Below are 19,398 nucleotides of genomic sequence, written 5' to 3' on the forward strand. Positions count from 1 at the left end.
GTTGCTGGTCGTAGTGTTGCTGGTCGTAGTGTTGATGGTCGTAGTGTTGATGGTCGTGGTGTTGATGGTCGTAGTGTTGATGGTCATATTGTTGATGGTCGGAGTGTTGATGGTCGTAGTGTTGATGGTCGAAGTGTTGATGGTCGTAGTGTTGATGGTCGTAGTGTTGATGGTCGTAGTGTTGATGGTCATAGTGTTGATGGTCGTAGTGTTGATGGTCGTAGTGTTGATGGTCGTTGTGTGATGGTCGTAGTGTTGATGGTCTTAGTGTTGATGGTCGTAGTGTTGATGGTCGTAGTGTTGCTGGTCGTAGTGTTGATGGTCGTAGTGTTGCTGGTCGTAGTGTTGATGGTCGTTGTGTTGCTGGTCGTAGTGTTGATGGTCGAAGTGTTGCTGGTCGTAGTGTTGATGGTCGTAGTGTTGATGGTCGTAGTGTTGATGGTCGTAGTGTTGATGGTCGTGGTGTTAATGGTCGTATTGTTGATGGTCGGAGTGTTGATGGTCGTAGTGTTGATGGTCGAAGTGTTGATGGTCGTAGTGTTGATGGTCGGAGTGTTGATGGTCGTAGTGTTGATGGTCGTAGTGTTGATGGTCGTAGTGTTGCTGGTCGTAGTGTTGATGGTAATAGTGTTGATGGTCGAAGTGTTGATGGTCGTAGTGTTGATGGTCGTAGTGTTGATGGTCGTAGTGTTGATGGTCGTTGTGTTGATGGTCGTAGTGTTGATGGTCGGAGTGTTGATGGTCGTAGTGTTGATGGTCGAAGTGTTGATGGTCGTAGTGTTGATGGTCGGAGTGTTGATGGTCGTAGTGTTGATGGTCGGAGTGTTGATGGTCGTAGTGTTGATGGTCGTAGTGTTGATGGTCGTAGTGTTGATGGTCGTAGTGTTGATGGTCGTAGTGTTGATGGTCGTAGTGTTGATGGTCGTAACGTTGATGGTCGTAGCGTAGATGGTCGTAGCGTTGATGGTCGTAGTGTGATGGTCGTTGTGTTGTTGGTCGTAGTGTTGATGGTCGTAGTGTTGCTGGTCGTAGTGTTAATGGTCGTAGTGTTGATGGTCGTAGTGTGAATGGTCGAAGTGTTGATGGTCGAAGTGTTGCTGGTCGAAGTGTTGCTGGTCGTAGTGTTGATGGTCGTAGTGTTGATGGTCGTAGTGTTGATGGTCGGAGTGTTGATGGTCGTAGTGTTAATGGTCGTAGTGTTGATGGTCGTAGTGTTGATGGTCGTAACGTTGATGGTCGATGGTCGTAGCGTTGATGGTGCTGCAACTCTTCAGACTTCTTGATGAGCTGGGGTTTTATAAAACATGTCCATGGTTTGTTGTTGTGCTTTTTTTTGTCTGTTCATCCCTTGTGGCAGTTTTATCCATTCACTATCATCCCTTTTGCTTCTACACTTCTCTCTCTTTGAGGATTTTTCTCAGTGAAAATGGCCATAGCTTTATCTAACAAGTGGAAAGCCTCGACAAATCTTTAGTTGTTAAAATTCATGGTGTTTCTGCTTCCTTAGTTCCTTTAGTTTCATCAAATAAACTTAAAGCTTTTATTTATATGGCCATTAGCAAACATGGAGAGTTGCACTAATGCATGTCTTCCATCTGGATATTCAAAAGTCCATATTTTCCATTATGCTGCCCCTACTCCCAGTTGATTTTATAGCGCCTGAAGGTGTTACACTTGGAGCACGAGCTTTAATCTTTTCGGCATTACTGCAAATTGTTCATCCAGTTGTTGGTTGCAGACCAATATCCACAGCTCGCAGTCCATGGTCAAATCTTCTAATGCTTTTTTCTGATGTAATACTTTTACTCTGTTTCGTTGGCCACAGTCGGCAGAGGTGGACTGTACACGTTTAGTGCTCATTGCAACTGGCGTAAATCAAGGAATAAATGTTCAAAAAGCAAAGGTTGTAAGAGGCAGCACCCACCAGCATCCGGTTCAATCCCAAGCCCAAACCCAAAGTGAGATGAGATACTTTTTTTTTCTTCAACGTTGTAACAAAATTACTTTGTCTGAAAGGACATTATTCAACAGTACCTGTTGCTGGGCTTTAAGCTCAGGGATATTGGTGCCCCCACACCAGTCCGTTGTGTAGCCGGTCAGCACATATTCCACCACGGATCTGTAGAAATTTAGCAGGGATCCTGATGTTATACCAAACCTCCACAAACTCCTGAGGAAGTCGAGTCACTGACGTGCTTTCTTCACGACGCCATTAGTGTGTTGGATTCGGGAAAGATCTCTGATCTAGTGACTTACAAGAACTTAAATTTGCTCAATCTCTCCACCTCACCCAATGATAACTGAACTGGACCGTACACCTCTGGTTTTCCCTTCCTGAAGTCAACAATTAGCTCCTTGGTTTTGGTGACATTGAGCGCAAGGTTGTTTGTTAGTGCCCCATTCGGCCAAGTTTCCAATCTCCCTCCTGCATGCTAACTCATCGTTCCCTTTTTATTCGTCATAGGTGTAAATGAGTAGAGCAGGGGACAAAGAACGCAGCCCTGTGGGGTTTTGGCATTGATGGAAATTGAGGTAGAGATGTCTTACCGATCCTCACTGATTGTGGTCTGGAGGTGAGGAAATCCAGGATCCAATTACATAGTATGGTGTTGAGTTCCAGGACTTGGTGTTTGAGGGGCTGACAGTGTTAAATTGAGTCCAAATCCATGGCAGACTACTGCTGGAGAAAGAGAACTTTATCCTTTCTGTGGGATGCAGTTCAGAAGTGAAGTTGGGCTAATTTGTGTTAATTTTATAGAGTGGATGCAGGGTAAATATCTGTGGTTCAACATCCATAAACTGACAATTTTCAAACAAAATCATATGTCAGGATCAGTGAGCTGTCAAAAATGAGTCACTGCAATTTTCTCCCCTCAATGACAGTGAAGTTGAATCTTTCTCGCACTACCCTGTCAATAACATGTGGCAGGTGGTTATATTTGGAAATCAAGTCAGGATACAATATGTGGTGCTGGTATTTCGGGTTGTGAAATAAGGGCCCATGGTTTGACATTCTTTCAACTTGATTCCGTCAGTGTTAGCTGCAGGTAAAATCTGGCTCCCTGGAATGTACTGAAAGAGGAATAGCTCTCTCTTCCTCCTCTTTGTTTGCTTTATCGTCACAAACTGAATCCAGTCCACATTGCAGCTTTGTCTGGGTTGGAGAAACACTTTGTTCCCTACAACGAGTTGAACTAAAGGAAAGGCTAGTAGGAAGGAGCAGGTAGCTGAGGGTCTTTGTGTTTGGGAAACAGGGAAAGCAAGAAATATTTTCAGAAACTGATGCAGCTCAGCTTCCTACTGTATGATGAGATGAAAAATAACCCACTGTCAAAGGACTGTTTTGTTTATGGTCTCATATCTCTGGAAGAGATTATTGTCTTCAGAACAATTTTAAAAATATTTGAGACCCGATTTCAGGTTATAATGGCCTATGGGTCAGGGTAAATAGTTTTATTTTAAGTATAAGGCTAGGATTCATTGAATTGCTTTTTCCATTTATATCAACAAACAAGAGTTCGCTAAATTCAACATAAGGAGGATCAGACACATGCTCCAGCAGTCACCATGGTAAAAATTCAACGTAACCTGCTTCATGGCTAAATAGAAAGAGGTACTATATAGTCGCACTGTGATTCTGGGAGAATATTCTCGGCGACACTAGGTATTATTCTATTTAGTAGAATCCTAGCGAAGATTTTGCCTGCAATGGAGAGCAACGTGATTCCCCTGTAGTTTGAGCAGTCTGATTTCTCGCCTTTGTTTTTGTACAGGGTGATGATGGTGGCATCACGAAGATCCTGAGGCAGTTTACCTTGGTCCCAACAAAGCTTGAAAAACTCATGCAGTTTGGCATGCAGAGTTTTGCCGCCAGCCTTCCAGACTTCTGGGGGGATTCCATCCATACCTGCTGCTTTGCCACTTTTCAGTTGTTCGATTGCCTTATATGTCTCATCCAGGGTGGGAACCTCATCCAGCTCTAGCTTAGGGGCTGTTGAGGGAGCTGGAGCAGGGCGGAATCTTGGACTGAGCGGTTGGCACTGAAAAGAGATTGGAAGTGTTCTGACCATCGGTTGAGGATGGAGATCTTGTCGCTGAGGAGGACTTTGCCGTCTGAGCTGCGCAGCGGGCTTTGGACTTGGGGTGAGGGGCCGTACACAGCCTTTAGAGCCTCGTAGAAACCCCTGAAGTCGCCAATGTCCGCGCTGAGCTGTGTTCGTTTGGCGAGGCTAGTCCACCACTCATTTTGGATCTCCCGGAGTTTGCGCTGAAGATGGCTGCATGCGCGACGGAAGGCTTGTTTCTTCTCTGGACAGGACGGCTTTGTAAGGTGAGCCTGGTGGGCAGCTCGCTTCTTTGCCAGCAGCTAGGATTCTACTAAATAGAATAATACCTAGTGTCGCCGAGAATATTCTCCCAGAATCACAGTGCGGCTTTCGCGCAAACAGAGGAACCACTGACATGGTCTTTGCCCTCAGACAGCTCCAAGAAAAGTGCAGAGAACAAAACAAAGGACTCTACATCACCTTTGTTAACCTCACCAAAGCCTTCGACACCGTGAGCAGGAAAGGGCTTTGGCAAATACTAGAGCGCATCGGATGTCCCCCAAAGTTCCTCAACATGATTATCCAACTGCACGAAAACCAACAAGGTCGGGTCAGATACAGCAATGAGCTCTCTGAACCCTTCTCCATTAACAATGGCGTGAAGCAAGGCTGTGTTCTCGCACCAACCCTCTTTTCAATCTTCTTCAGCATGATGCTGAACCAAGCCATGAAAGACCCCAACAATGAAGACGCTGTTTACATCCGGTACCGCACGGATGGCAGTCTCTTCAATCTGAGGCGCCTGCAAGCTCACACCAAGACACAAGAGAAACTTGTCCGTGAACTACTCTTTGCAGATGATGCCGCTTTAGTTGCCCATTCAGAGCCAGCTCTTCAGCGCTTGACGTCCTGCTTTGCGGAAACTGCCAAAATGTTTGGCCTGGAAGTCAGCCTGAAGAAAACTGAGGTCCTCCATCAGCCAGCTCCCCACCATGACTACCAGCCCCCCCCACATCTCCATCGGGCACACAAAACTCAAAACGGTCAACCAGTTTACCTATCTCGGCTGCACCATTTCATCAGATGCAAGGATCGACAATGAGATAGACAACAGACTCGCCAAGGCAAATAGCGCCTTTGGAAGACTACACAAAAGAGTCTGGAAAAACAACCAACTGAAAAACCTCACAAAGATAAGCGTATACAGAGCCGTTATCATACCCACACTCCTGTTCGGCTTCGAATCATAGGTCCTCTACCGGCACCACCTACGGCTCCTAGAACGCGTCCACCAGCGTTGTCTCCGCTCCATCCTCAACATCCATTGGAGCGCTTACACCCCTAACGTCGAAGTACTCGAGATGGCAGAGGTCGACAGCATCGAGTCCACGCTGCTGAAGATCCAGCTGCGCTGGATGGGTCACGTCTCCAGAATGGAGGACCATCGCCTTCCCAAGATCGTGTTATATGGCGAGCTCTCCACTGGCCACCGTGACAGAGGTGCACCAAAGAAAAGGTACAAGGACTGCCTAAAAAATCTCTTGGTGCCTGCCACATTGACCACCGCCAGTGGGCTGATAACGCCTCAAACCGTGCATCTTGGCGCCTCACAGTTTGGCAGGCAGCAACCTCCTTTGAAGAAGACCGCAGAGCCCACCTCACTGACAAAAGGCAAAGGAGGAAAAACCCAACACCCAACCCCAACCAACAAATTTTCCCTTGCAACCGCTGCAATCGTGTCTGCCTGTCCCGCATCGGACTTGTCAGCCACAAACGAGCCTGCAGCTGACGTGGACTTTTTACCCCCTCCATAAATCTTCGTCCGCTAAGCCAAGCCAAAGAAGAGACTATATAGTCTTGGGATTGATTCCAGAACTGTCCAAGGTAAACTTTGAGATATAATTCAATAAATCTAATAGTAGCAAGTTGCAAAAAAAAAGATGAACTTGACCGTAGAAGCCAAAAGATTGCATTAAAAAAATTGGATTCCATCCCATGGTGGCAATGGCCAATACCAGAGGACATTCATTTAAAGTAAGTGGAGGAAAATTCAGAGGAAATGTTGGTTTCTTTTTATACTGAGAGAACTGAAAGCTTGGAAAGTTTGCTGAGGATGCTGGTAGAGCTTACTGTTAATAGGGACATTTAAAAGACTTGTAGATTGGCACAAGGATGAAAGAGGAGGGCTATGGGCTGCAAGCGAGGGAAGAGTTAAATTGATGATGGAATATATTTACACAGATCTTGGCACATTGAGGGGCTGAAAGGCCCGTACTGCACTTTTCTATGTTTAGGAAAGTGTATTTCCTATCCATATCAGGTCTAGCCTGTACTTTACATGAGTTTTAATCCTTGCCATTTAAAGTTACTTTGAACTTCAATTAGTAGTTTTGGATTCATGGAACATGATAGCACATTACAGGCCCTTTAGCCCATAATGTTGTGCTGACCTTTTCAATAATCTAAATCTTCCCTACCTCACAACCATAACCCTCTATTTTTCTTGCATCCATATGGAAGTCTTTTATATGTCCCCATTGTACTAGCCTCCACCACCACCCCTGGCAATGCATTCCAAGGACCCACTACTTGCTGCTGTTGACCTGGGGAAAAGGTGCTTGCTGTCCATGCAATCCCCCTTCATACTGCCAAATAACGTGGGTTGAACCAGTCAATTTAGTGAGTAATTATCAGGTCACCTGGCAAAGTGAATGTTCCTAATGGGCGGGGGGTAAAAATCAACCGGGCTCTGATACTTGATAGGGTGTTGTATCAGAGCCCGGCCGAGTTGATTTGGAGTTGACTTGGCTGCAGTGTGAACGGCCAACCCACTCAACCAGGTATCATTAGTGTCCTTAGAGCCTGCTTGCATATGTCAGCCTGGTAGTTTTAACATTAGTTCAGTTATATCTCACAGGGCGGCCTGTGGAACTTTCAGCATGTACCTGTGTTCAAATCATCTGAAGATTACTTATAAAACGTAATACAATGTAATGCTATGCAAATAGTTGTTACACTCTATTGTTTAGGGAATAATGACAAGCTGGTCTGTGGGTTTGTCCTAAGTTTGAACCGTCTGAAGCCCAAAGAAGTAGATTTTCCCATGGTCTTTTATGCATTGCGTGCATATGTCTTATTAAATTGTGCATGTTTTTTTTTGCACTGTCCTTTATATATTGTACGCATATGTGCTTTATTCCCGCTACGATTTATGAGTATGCAATACGTCACTCGGGACATGACCACTGGAGGTTGGGCCTTCCTTAGATCCACAATATACAGTACTGCAACACGGGTCGTTGGCTCATCTATTTAGTGTGTTGCCAGGCTTGTGCCTCCCATGACCCCTCAACCCTCTTCGCGCCAAAAGAAAAAGCTAAGCCTGGAACCCTTGAAAGAAGTTGGCTCACTTTTTCATGACCAGGTGAGTTCCTCCAGAATTTTGGGGTTTTTACAACAATCACAGCATCTGCAGCCTATTGTGTTCCTCTCACTTTCTCATGAAGGCAACAACCAGCCAATATCGGAACAAAAATTTGCCGCAAGTACTCAGAAGGTCAGACATCAGCTGTGGAAAGGGAAACAGTGAAAGTTTCAAGTTGAAAACCCTTTGGCTGGCGTCTGAGTCTGCTGCGTGTTTCTGTTTTATTCTCTGCGTTCTGTTTTATTTCAGATTTCTAGTTATTTTTATTTTCAATAAATAACAAATCTGCACTGAAATACTAAAGGTCTTATTTATTCATTCATGGAATGTGACAAATCATAATTCAAAAGGCACAAGTTTTAAAATTGGAACTCAAGGAGTTCAAGAGTAAATTGATTGTGAATTGTGGAGGAAGAGTCAAACACATTGATTGGATCCAGTGTCTTGTATTAACCAAGTCGAATAATGATAACAGATCTCCTCCTCTGCAGGACATTTGTGAGCCAGATGGGTCTTTATTAAAATACATTTGGTTTCATGATTATGTGGCATCTGGTCACAGGGAGTTCAATCAACATGCAGTTTTATCAACATTTGATCTGGTGACATTTTCCAATCTTGCAGATGTCACTGTCCCAGATCAAAATTCCCTTCAGGTGGCAGTTGGGCGTGGAAACACCGGCTATCCACCGTGTCCAGACAGTACACCTTGGAACTCTTGTGACCTAACGACAAACAAATAAATCATTGTGATTTAAAATTGCCAAACCCGGTTTCTTATCAATTCTGCACACGCTGATTTGAGCCAGGACTCCAATAATTGTCTGTAAGGGTCTCTTGTCAGCCACTGCAGAGTTCAGCAGTGTGAATATCAGATGGGAATATGTGCAGTCTTTAACTTAATAATCATTCAGTCTTCTGCTAGGGTACCAGCTCATCCTCACTCCCCCTCCATGTATGCTTGACGTCCCATTAAATGGCAAGATCACTCACTCAGCCAATCTGAATGATCACAGAACTTTCTGTTTGAGAAGTGTGTTGCTTGCAAATGTTGACTCAGGGAGGATTCCTGCTGTTCTCTGCTATTTCTTCAATATTCACCCAAGCCAAGAGGATCTATGAAGATGGATGGCTTCCATTGCTGTAGCTGCTACATTATAAGTGCAACCAGCTGACCTGAGATAACACCCTTGTAGTGCGACAGGGTGAAAGAGAGGGAGAGGTCTTGGAGGAGTGGACGATGTAAACCATGGTTCATGATGCAAGGAAGCATTGAGCATGGTAACCACATCATGGTCAATGAAGTTCAAGCATGCAATTAGTTAATTTATTTTAGGGAATTTACATTGCAGTGAAAACACAGGCTTGGTGGGTGACAGCGATGTTAATTAATGAAACTGTCAAATCTTCCAGTGTGAACAAGGCCATTTATAATGTTCTGTGCAAATTGATTCTGGAATAAAATAAATTAATTATGTACTTCTCATTTGTAATATACCTGTAATTTGCAAGTGCTGACTTTGTGAGTACATTCAAATTGCCAAGTGCTAATGTGTTCCTTGCTTGTTAACTCTTCAAAGTGTTTACCTCATGTGAAAATGAAAAATGCACTTTTTCAGTCTGAATTGATCTCCAAAAAACATAATAAAAAATTGCAAATGCTGGTAAAGTGAAATAGCTGCAGAAAATGCAGCATTTTTTTTCGTTTTCTCTAGGACAAGATATAGTCTTTGTGCGTTTTTAAAAATTAGACATATATCACGGTAACAAGCCCTTTCGGCCCATGAGCCCTTGCTGCCCAATTACATCAAATTGGCCTACAACCCCTAGTACATTTTGCACGGTGGGAAGAAACCAGAGCACCTGGGGGAAACCCACGCAGACACAGGGAGAACATACAATCTCATTACAGGCAATGCTGGATTTGAACCCCAGACGCTGGTGCTGTAACAGCGCTAGGCTAACCGTGCCGCCCTGAGGCTTTTCACTGAGACTATCCCAGGAAAACATCGGTGGCAGCAAATTCCCCTCAAAAGTACACGTATGTTTGAGCTAACTCACACTGCCTGTGGCTTCACTGAATCCAAATACAAATAAAAAGTGATTTTCATATATATATCATTTTTCACAATGATTTTATCAAACCCCAATGTATTGTTTTGAAACTTTCCATATTCTCAGAGGGTCTGGAAGGAAAGATATACCTCCTGGCTAAAGAGCTGAGAATTGAGTCCACTGTTTCAAAATAAGGGGCAGGAAATTTAGGACAAAAATGAAGAGAAATATCTTCACTGAAAGCAGGTGCATCTTTGGAATTCTGTATCAGAATGGACTAGGAAGGTGTCGTGGTCACATACTTACCTGCTTCAGGAATGGAATCGCTGTGCCATGGACCGCAGCACTTGCGTGCAAGTGAGTTGCATTTGTCACCCCTCCAGACCATTACGTAGCGGGACACCTCCAATTAGTCGCCTACTTGTATGGGTCAGAGTGTGGGGCGGGGGGGGGCGTGTGCTGTCACGGTTATATACTGATCTGCGTCAGGAGGGATGCTGAAATGTGGGAGTAACAGCACACGTACCTGAGTTTGTTCAGAAGGCATCATATGTTGTGATAGATCTTGGACGCAGGAGGAGGAGAGTGAGAAGGTTGAGATCAGCCGTGTGGCAGAGTGCCAGTGGGTGGTGTTTGGTGGGATGAAGAATTCATCGTGGTGTCTAATGAGAAGAACAAAGAGAATTGACTCTATTTTACGATGAAAAAAATGAATGAGTGTACTTTTTAAAGTGTGTGTATATACTTGGTAAAGTTTATACTTGGTAAAGGCTCAGTCATTTGGCTACAATCAAAATCCAGATTTGTAAACAAATGACAAAATTTAAGTGGCAAAAAGAAACAGTTAAATACTTAGAATCTAAATAATTTATTTAAATTGAATTATTTACCATTATTTAAAAAGATTGATGAGAAATTAAAAAGATGGAAAGATTTACCGATATATTTAATAGCGAGGGTAAATTGCATCAAGATGAATATTTTTCCTAGATTGCGATATTTATTTCAATCATTACCCATTCCAGTCCTGGAGAAGTTTTTTCTGAGAATTAAATAAAAATGTAAGAAAATTTCTTTGCTGTGATAAAATGCCAAGAATAGCCATGGAAAGACTGACCTGGAAATTTGAAGAAGGACGACTAAGATAACAGAATTTAAAAAATTATTATAAAGCAGCACAATTAAGATTCCTGTCCTCCTGTTATCAAACTGGAGGGAAAAAAAACAGCGTATGTACAGACTGAAATGAATAAAATAAGGGAAACTAACCCAGAGTATTTTTTGTACAAATGGAATAATGAACTTTTGAAAAGAATAATGGAAGTACCAATTTTAACACATTTACTCAAGGTTGGAAATGGAATTCATGTGGAAAGAGAAATACCTTAGATGATGTTAACGCAGAATCAACTTATTCTTTTTACTTTAAATAACTTTTTTTAAATATTTGGCACAGTAAAGGCATAATGAGGATAAAAGATTGCTTTTTAGTTTCTTTTTGACTTTTGAACAAATGAAAGAGAAATATGATATACCAAATTATATAATTTTTTCATATTATCAGCTTAAATCATATTTAAAAAATAAATTAGGCATGAATTTAGGACTTCTGGAACAGAGTCAAATTGAATATTTAATTGAGAAATTTATTACAAATATGTATACAAAACTGCAAGACACTATGAAGAAAAAAGAATTATATAAATCAAAATGAAGATGGGAGAAAGATTTAAATATACAAATACAAGATGAAGTGTGGTCAAGACTGTGCCAGGAGAGTATAACAAATAAAATTAATGTTAGATACCAATTAAACTACACTAATATAAATTACATGGACTTAATTTAAATTGTCTGACAAATCTTTTAGATGTGGTAAATAAATAGGGACTTAAGTACATTCAGTTTGGTTTTGTGTAAAAGTGGAATTTTTTAAAAAAGACTTGAATATATTACTAGGACAAATTATGAAGATGCACAAATACCAAAAGAACCAAGAATTTTTTTACTTGACAATATATATGAAACGGGTATTGAATTGAAGTTAGATAAATATCAAAAAAAGGTTCAAGTGTAGCAATAACAAGGAAATGTGTGGCAATTACATGGAAATCAGATAATTTTATAAGATTGGATAGATGGCAGACTGAAATACTAAATTGTATACCTTTGGAAAAGATTACTTACAGTTTAAGGAATCAACTTGGGAATTTGGCAACCTTATATGGATTTCATTGATAAAAGTCCATCTACATCGTCCACCTTTCCTGCTCCTCCCAATTAATATTTAAAAGATAAAATACTTATTAGTATAATATAAATAATGATCAATATATATATAATATCCAGGTGTTTTCTTTTTCTATTTTGGGAGGAGGGTTGAGGGAGGGAGGGGAAGAGAAAAGGATTTTTTTGTGTATCATTTTGTATCAATCTTATTGCATTGTATTCTGAGATAAATGATTAGTTATTTGTATTTGATGCAAATGAAAAAATAAAATTTTCAAAAAAAAAACAAATTTACCATGCCCTCTATAAGGTTTGGGGCAAAGACACATTTTTCCTTTATTTGTCCCTGTGCTCCTCAGTTTTAAGTTTGCAATCAAATGATTCACGTGGAATTAAAGTGCATATTCCAAATTTGAATCCAGGTTACATGTTGTCCTGGGTAAACTTGCACCTCTCACTTTGTTCGTTTTAGATTGATCACAGTGTTTGAGCTACCGAAAGAAAACAGGCACACTCCGAGAGCACTTCAGTTTTACAAATCTTTATTACAAAATCTTAAGTTGATTTCAAACTACAATATGCAAGCCCTTCCCAATTATACTTATCAAAGCCTGGACTGGTCCCAACTGCCGAAACGAGGCAACGACCGCATACTTGTAGTAGGTTGTCGGGGCGCCGGTAGCAGCTTCTCCACCTCCCCCGACAGGGACATTGGTTGGACTCTAGAAGTTCTTCTTGCTGAGAGTTGTTGCCACCCCTCAGGGTGTCTGAAACTTCAGCAGCGGGACCATGGCTTATATTACCCAAAAACTGCTTACCCAAGCACCTATTCCCAGCGCAAAAAAAAAGATAACTGAGCAGCCTAGGCTTCTATCAAATACCACCTTTCTTGCTTATCACGTTGAATATATTGATTTACTTAACTGCAAGACAACTTTCTAGCTTATCACTTCGAATACAATGATCTACTTAGCTGCGAGGTCTCGCTTGACAGTCTGTGACCAACAAAATCCCATCAATCTCAAACAGCAACTGGCTAACAAGCAGGAAGATTAAATGTTCTTGGTACCTGATGTCTTGTTGTCAGATAAACTGCATCTCTGGGCCCCATGGTGGAATTTAGCTTATGTCTGTTGATTCTTACATTATTCTCAAAGTAGGTTACTAATACTCAGCCTTGCATAAGCAAAAGCATGGTTTAAATCCTCCATTACACATGATAAACATTTTGATTTACCACGAAGAAATTAACAGCACTTTTTATACCATCATTTCAGGGTACAATAATGTTTGGGACATTTGGCTTCACAAGTGTTTGTGGTAACTCAAGTATGTTTAATTGCTACATTGGTGCAGGTATAAGAGAGGTAGGCTTGCTTCTAAGCTTTCGATCACCTTTGAAGTCTGCAGTTGCCATTTTTCAACGAAGTCCAGAGTTGTGCCAATGAAAGAAACTGGAATGAGGCTAAAAACAAGAATAAAACAGTAAGAGACATCGCCCAAACATCAACTGTTTGGAGGATCATTAAGAAAGAGTGTACTGGTGAGCTCTGTAGTTGCAAAAGGACTGGTATTCCAAGGAAGACCTCCCATGCTGATGACAGAAGAATTCTCATCATAATGAAGAAAAATCCGCAAGTGTATGTCTGACAGATCAGAATCAGTCTTCAGGAGGTAGGTGAAGATGTGTCTGTCTGCAGAAAACTTCATGAACAGAAATACAGAGACTACACTCCAAGATACAAACCACTAGTTAGCCATAGAAAGGATGGCCAGATTACAGTTTGTCAAAACGTACTTAAAAGAGCCTGCAGAATTCTGGAAAAAAGGTCTTGTGGACAGATGAGACCAAGATTAATCTGTATTAGTGATGACAAGAGCAAGGTGTGGAGCCATAAAGGAACTGCTCAAGATCCAAAGCAGACCACCTTTGCTATGGTTTGCATCCTGCAGTTATAACTTCTGTATTTCTGTTCAATTCTTCTACAAACAGTAGTTATTGACACATCAACACCTGCCTCCTGAAGAGTGTTTCTGATCTGTCGGACATACACTTGGGGATTTTTCTTCATTGTGATGAGAAATCTTCTGTCATTGGGAGGTCTTCCTTGGAATACCAGTCCCTTTGCAATTACTGAGCTCACCAGTACACTCTTTCTTCATAATAATGTTCCAAACTGTTGATTTTGGTAATTCTAAGGATTGGGCGATGTCGCTTACTGTTTTATTCTTGTTTTCCAGTCTCATAATGGCTTCCGACTTTTATTGGCACAACTCTGGTTCTCCTGTTGTACAATGATAACTACTGACTCCAAATGTGATCAAAAGGGAAGGATGGGAATCAAGCAATGTTGGTGACATGAAGCATTCAGAGATTAAAGCAGAAGAGGTGCTTGCTGCCTTACAGCGAATAAATGTAAATAAATCCCCCGTGCCTGACATGATATTCCTTCTGCAGGAAGGAGACTAGTGTAGAAAATGCAGGGGCCCTGGTAGAAGTATTTAAAATGTCCTTATCCAGGGTGAGGTGCCGGAAGATTGGAGAATGGTTCATGTTGTTCCTTTGTTTAAAAAAGGCTCCAAATGTAAACCAAGAAATTACAGGCCGATGAGCCAGAAGTCAGTAGTGGGTAAATTATTGGAGGGTGTTCTGGGAGATAGGATATACAAGTATTTAGATAGCCAGAAACTGATCAGGGAGTGTCAACAAGGCTCTGTGTGTGTGGTAGGTCATGTTTAATGAATCTTATAGAGTTTTTTGAGGAGGTTACCAAGAAAGTAAATGGATGAAAGGTTGTGGATGTTGTCTTCGTGGACTTTAGTAAGGCCTTTGACAAGGTCCCACATGGAAGGTTACTTCAGAAGGCTGTCCATGCAGAGATTGCAAAATGGATTCAAAATTGGCTGAATGGGAGAAGACAGAGAGTGGTAGTGAATGATTGCTTCTCAGACTGGAGCCCTGTGATTAGTGGTGTGCCTCAAGAATCGGTGCTGGAACCATTGTTGTTTGTTGTCTATATTAATGATCGGGATAATAATGTGGGAAATTGGATCAACACATTTGCTGATGACACAAAGATTGGAGAAGTTGAGGACAGTGAGGAAGGTTTTGAAAGCTTGCAGAGGGATCTGGACCAACTAGAAGAATGGGCTAGAAAATGGCAGATGGAATTTAATGCAGACAGGTGTGAGATATTGCATTTTGGAAGGACAAACCATGGCAGGGCATACATAGTAAATGGTAGGGCACTGAGGAGTGTGGAGGAAGAAAGAGATCTGGGAATACAGATACATAATTCCATGAATGTGATGTCATATGTAGATAGGGTTGTAAAGAAAGCTTTTGGCATTTTGGCCTTCATAAATCAAAATATTGAGTGCAAGATTTGGGAGTTATGGTGAGGTTGGGAACATAGAATAAGCTGTTGGAAGAGATAATTGAGGCAGGTAACATGGCAATTGGATAAATACATGGATGGGAGAGGACAGGAGGGTAATGGAATGGTGGCAGGTCAGTGCTTTGGCACAGGCTAGAAGGGATGAATGGCCTGTTTTCTGTGTTATAGTTTTCTATGGTTCTATAGCGACTTTTAAAAAACATTTAGATGGATACATGGTATTGTGTATGCACTCACACAGTTAAGACTCGGAGACGTGATCTTTTCTCATTCTTTACTTATATTAGACTAACATGGCGACTAAAACACAGGATTATATATAGAAGGGTGACATCATGACGTGAGTGTCATGATGTCCAGCAGAGAGCAGGCTTATACCCAACACTCTTTCTCCCTCCCCCACCTCCCCAACGATGCAGTAAATGCTGACTGGGCCCCTTCAAACAAAGAAGATTACATCGGGCCCAAGACTACAAGTGAGAATTAGAATACATCTCATGAGTAATTATAATTATAAAAGGGAAAATATTTAATAATAATCAGGGCACATAGTCCTTAAAATGTTCAGGTCATCTTCTTTCTCTTTTGGACTACCTTCATGTGGTTTGCTGCGCCCTTCTTTACTCGGGACCTGTAGGGTCGGCGATTGAGTCAGCGATGACTGCCCGTCTTAGCTGCCCTCCTGGCTGTGTGTCTCAGTTACTGAACTCCTCGACTCCGCGACCATCTCTGCCCCCAACCCCAACTTGGCCTGAGGGGTGGGATGGTTGGGGCAGACCACGGCAGGTCTGGTTCTATCTCCTCCAGTTCATGAGGCAGTTCATGGTCCTTTGTGCCAGTCAATGCTCGTAATTGGTCAATGTGTTGCTTCCACAATCGGACCCCCACTAGAACAGAATATGAGCATGGGCTCAATTTTTGTAAGATTACTCCTACCACCCATGGGTTTTTATATTGTCTATAATCTTGTACCAGAACTCTCTCGCCCATTTCCAATATTCTAGGTGAGGTCTGTGGCGATGCTGCTTTTTGCAATCGGAGACCCAAATCTGGATGAGTGTGGTCAACCTGGTCTGCAGGGTTTGGCCAAACACTAGTTCTGCTAGGGTGCGTTTTGTGGTAGAATGTGGTGTGTTTCTGTACCCAAATAGGAAATCTGTGATTTTGTGCGTCCAGGAGGCATTTAGAAGTTTCATGGTTTTCATTGCAAACATTGGTACCTGGGTGACAGGGTCCGGACAAATTACGTCTGTTATTGTTGTCACGCTTAAATTTTAAAAAAAATTCTGATGTAGATTGACGCCCATTCATGAACTAATTCATGAAGAAATCCATAAGTGGCAAAGATACCTCATAGACAATCAATAGTGGGATCTGCTTTGGTATTTTTCAGCTGTGAAACTACTGGCCATTTGGACTGTGCATCCACAGCTATTAGGAAAGTCTCACCCATGAATGGTCCAGCGAAGTCTACATGAATCCAATGCCAGGGTTTGGGATGGTCGGGGCAGGCCACGACAGGTCTGGATCCACTTCCTCCTATTCATGAGGCAGCTTCAGCTTGCAGCATTTTTGGTTGTATTGACTGACATACTTTGCATTCTCTTACTGTTGTTTCAATATCTCTGTCTATGGAGACATGCATCCGGGCCAGTGCCTTCATTCGTACCATTCTCGTTAACATGGTAGTTTGCCATTTGGCTGGAATAAATGTTCAAGTACCCCATAGTAAACATCTTTCTTCGAATGATAGTTCATGGCGGCGTGTGTGGTCAGGCTTTAGATCTTCTGGGATGACTTCAGATTCAGGCCATCCATTAAGGGTGAAGTACAGGATCTTGCTTAATGTTGCCTCTTTTTCAGTTTCCTTTCCGATCATCTGGGCTGTAATGGGCAGTTGTTGAAGTTGTTCGTGGTTGATCACTCCTGCCTCTGCCGTCCATTTAATGATTTCTTCTCGTTGTTTGGCTCGGGTAGCAGCACGAGTGATAAGGCATCTGCATGGCTGTTGAAATTTCCTGGAATATGTTTTATATAATAGTTATACGCCACTAATAGCATGGCCCTTCTTTGAATTCTGGCTGCAGCTAATACTGGTCTACCTATGTGTGGCCCCAGGATTAAACTAAGAGGCTTGTGTCTGTGATCAGGGTGAATTTTCCTCCGTAAAGATACTGGTAGAATTTTTTTACAACAAAAATAATCGCCAATCCTTCTTTTGCTAGTTGGGCGTAATTGCATTCGCTTGTGGTTAATGTTCGTGAAGCATACGCTACTGGTTGCTCACCTTTTTCTGTGATTTGGGATAGTACCGCTCCTAATCCCACTGGTGAAGCATCTAAGTTTTTTACTCAGGTTGTAGTGGATCAGCACCTTATTTGTTGATGTTAGTATTTCCTTTAGTTGATTGACTGTTTTTAGTTTCTGTGTTCCAATACCATGTTTGATCTTTCTTGAGTAATTGGTTCAGCGGGCTGCATAGTGTAGACATATTAGGGATATGTTTTCGGTAGTGATCAAGTCCTAGGAAGGACTGTAATTCAGATTTGTTGGTTGGGTCTGGGGCCTTGCGAATAGTTTCTGTTCCTACTGGATTCATTTGCACCCCCTTGTTGTCGATTGTAAACCCAAGGTATGTTACTGAGGGGTGCATGAAGACACATTTGTCCTTTCGTAATCGTGTATTAGCCTGTTGTAGTCTGGTTGAAACCTTTTCAAGGTTTTGTAAGTGTTCACTGTCGTTTCAGCCCGTGATGATGGTATCATCTAGGTAACCCCCAACTGAGGGTCCATGTTGTAATTTGTCCATTATTGCTTGAAAACTCACAGGTGGTGCTGAAGTTCCGTAAGGCCCGTGTGTCCAATTCTATCTGTTGATAGGCTTGAGTCAAATCTAGTTTGTGAATTTTTGCCCTCTGCTTAGTCCTTGGAATAATTCTTCTGCCTTGGGCATAGGATGTTCAGGAATTTTGAGTGATGGATTGATGGTGACTTTGTAATCACTGCAAATGCGAATCTCACCATTTGCTTTTCGTACAGGTACGATGGGCGCTACCCAATCGCTGTATTATATGCCTTCATGTTTTAGTCTGTTTAACTCAGCTTCAATTTTCCCTTTCATAGCAAATGGGTCAGTTCTAGCTTTGAAAAATTTTGGTTTTGCATGATCTTTTAATTGGTGTTTGGCTTGAACATCTTTGATTTTCCTCAATTCTTGTTAGAGAACCACTGCATGGTTGTTGAGGATTTGGTCGAGTTCTGGCTGTAAGGTGTCCATCTGGTTTACATTTAGCATTCAACCGATTTCCAGCCAGTCTAGGCACAAACTAGAAGGGCTGAAAGTACTGTTTTCTGCGTTATAGTGTTCTATGGTTCTATCGCACCAGTCAAAAAAACATTTGGATGGATACATGGTATGATAGGTTAAGAGGGATATCAGCCAAAAGCAAGTAGATTGGATTAGTGTGAGTGGGACATTTTGTCAGTGTTGACAAGTTGTACTGAAGGACCAATTTCCATGCTCTTTGATGTACCCTATATCTAGGGCCGGCGTTACCGTTTGGCTAACTAGGCAGCTGCCTAGGATGCAAAACTTAGAGGGGCACTGTCAGGGTGGCCAAATGTGCAAAAATGTGCTTACCTTATTCGTCAGTGTCCCGGAGTTCATTGGCTGGGCCCGACCATCTTTATTCTTGTGCGCATGCGTGAAATGCTGGCTGGCGCGTGAGTGATATGTTGGCGTTCTGGGGTCAAATTGGCGCATGCATGGTGAATTTGTGTATGGTAGTTCAGTTGGTGCATGCGCGATAGTTAACGGCACAAATTCAGATCATTAGAGCATTGTACAACGTGCCCAGGTGAGGGAATATTCATTTCTTTCAGTTCTTTATTTGTGAAAGGCATGTATTGTATGGCCTGTTTTCTGGGCTGTACTATTCTATGATTCTATGGACTCGTTTTCTAGGGACTCAGATTGTGGGAGATAAATACGATGGCTGATTTTTTAAAAAAAACAACCTTCTGGAGCTCAGTTCCACAAACAAAAAGCATAAAAATCTAAGGAGTAAACAAAGCGAGACAAGTATTTCCTGAAATACCTTCATACACAGGAAGCAAATCAAGAACAAAAATATGACTGTTTTCTTGTTGAAACTAGCACTGGGGGAGCTGAATGGGATGCTCCAGCTACAAATGATATAAACTCCAGGACAGAAGTTTCACAAATTGGAGATATTTCTGGAAAACA

At 42.0% G+C, this 19,398-nt stretch overlaps 1 protein-coding gene across 12 annotated transcripts in view; it reads left to right on the plus strand.

Moving 5' to 3' along the window:
- The window catches only part of tsnare1 (T-SNARE Domain Containing 1), a 962,849-nt gene that overhangs the window by 490,225 nt on the left and 453,226 nt on the right, over positions 1 to 19,398 (plus strand). The window lies entirely within an intron of this gene.

Source organism: Narcine bancroftii, chromosome 2 (assembly GCF_036971445.1).
Source record: "Narcine bancroftii isolate sNarBan1 chromosome 2, sNarBan1.hap1, whole genome shotgun sequence".
Lineage (NCBI taxonomy): Eukaryota > Metazoa > Chordata > Chondrichthyes > Torpediniformes > Narcinidae > Narcine > Narcine bancroftii.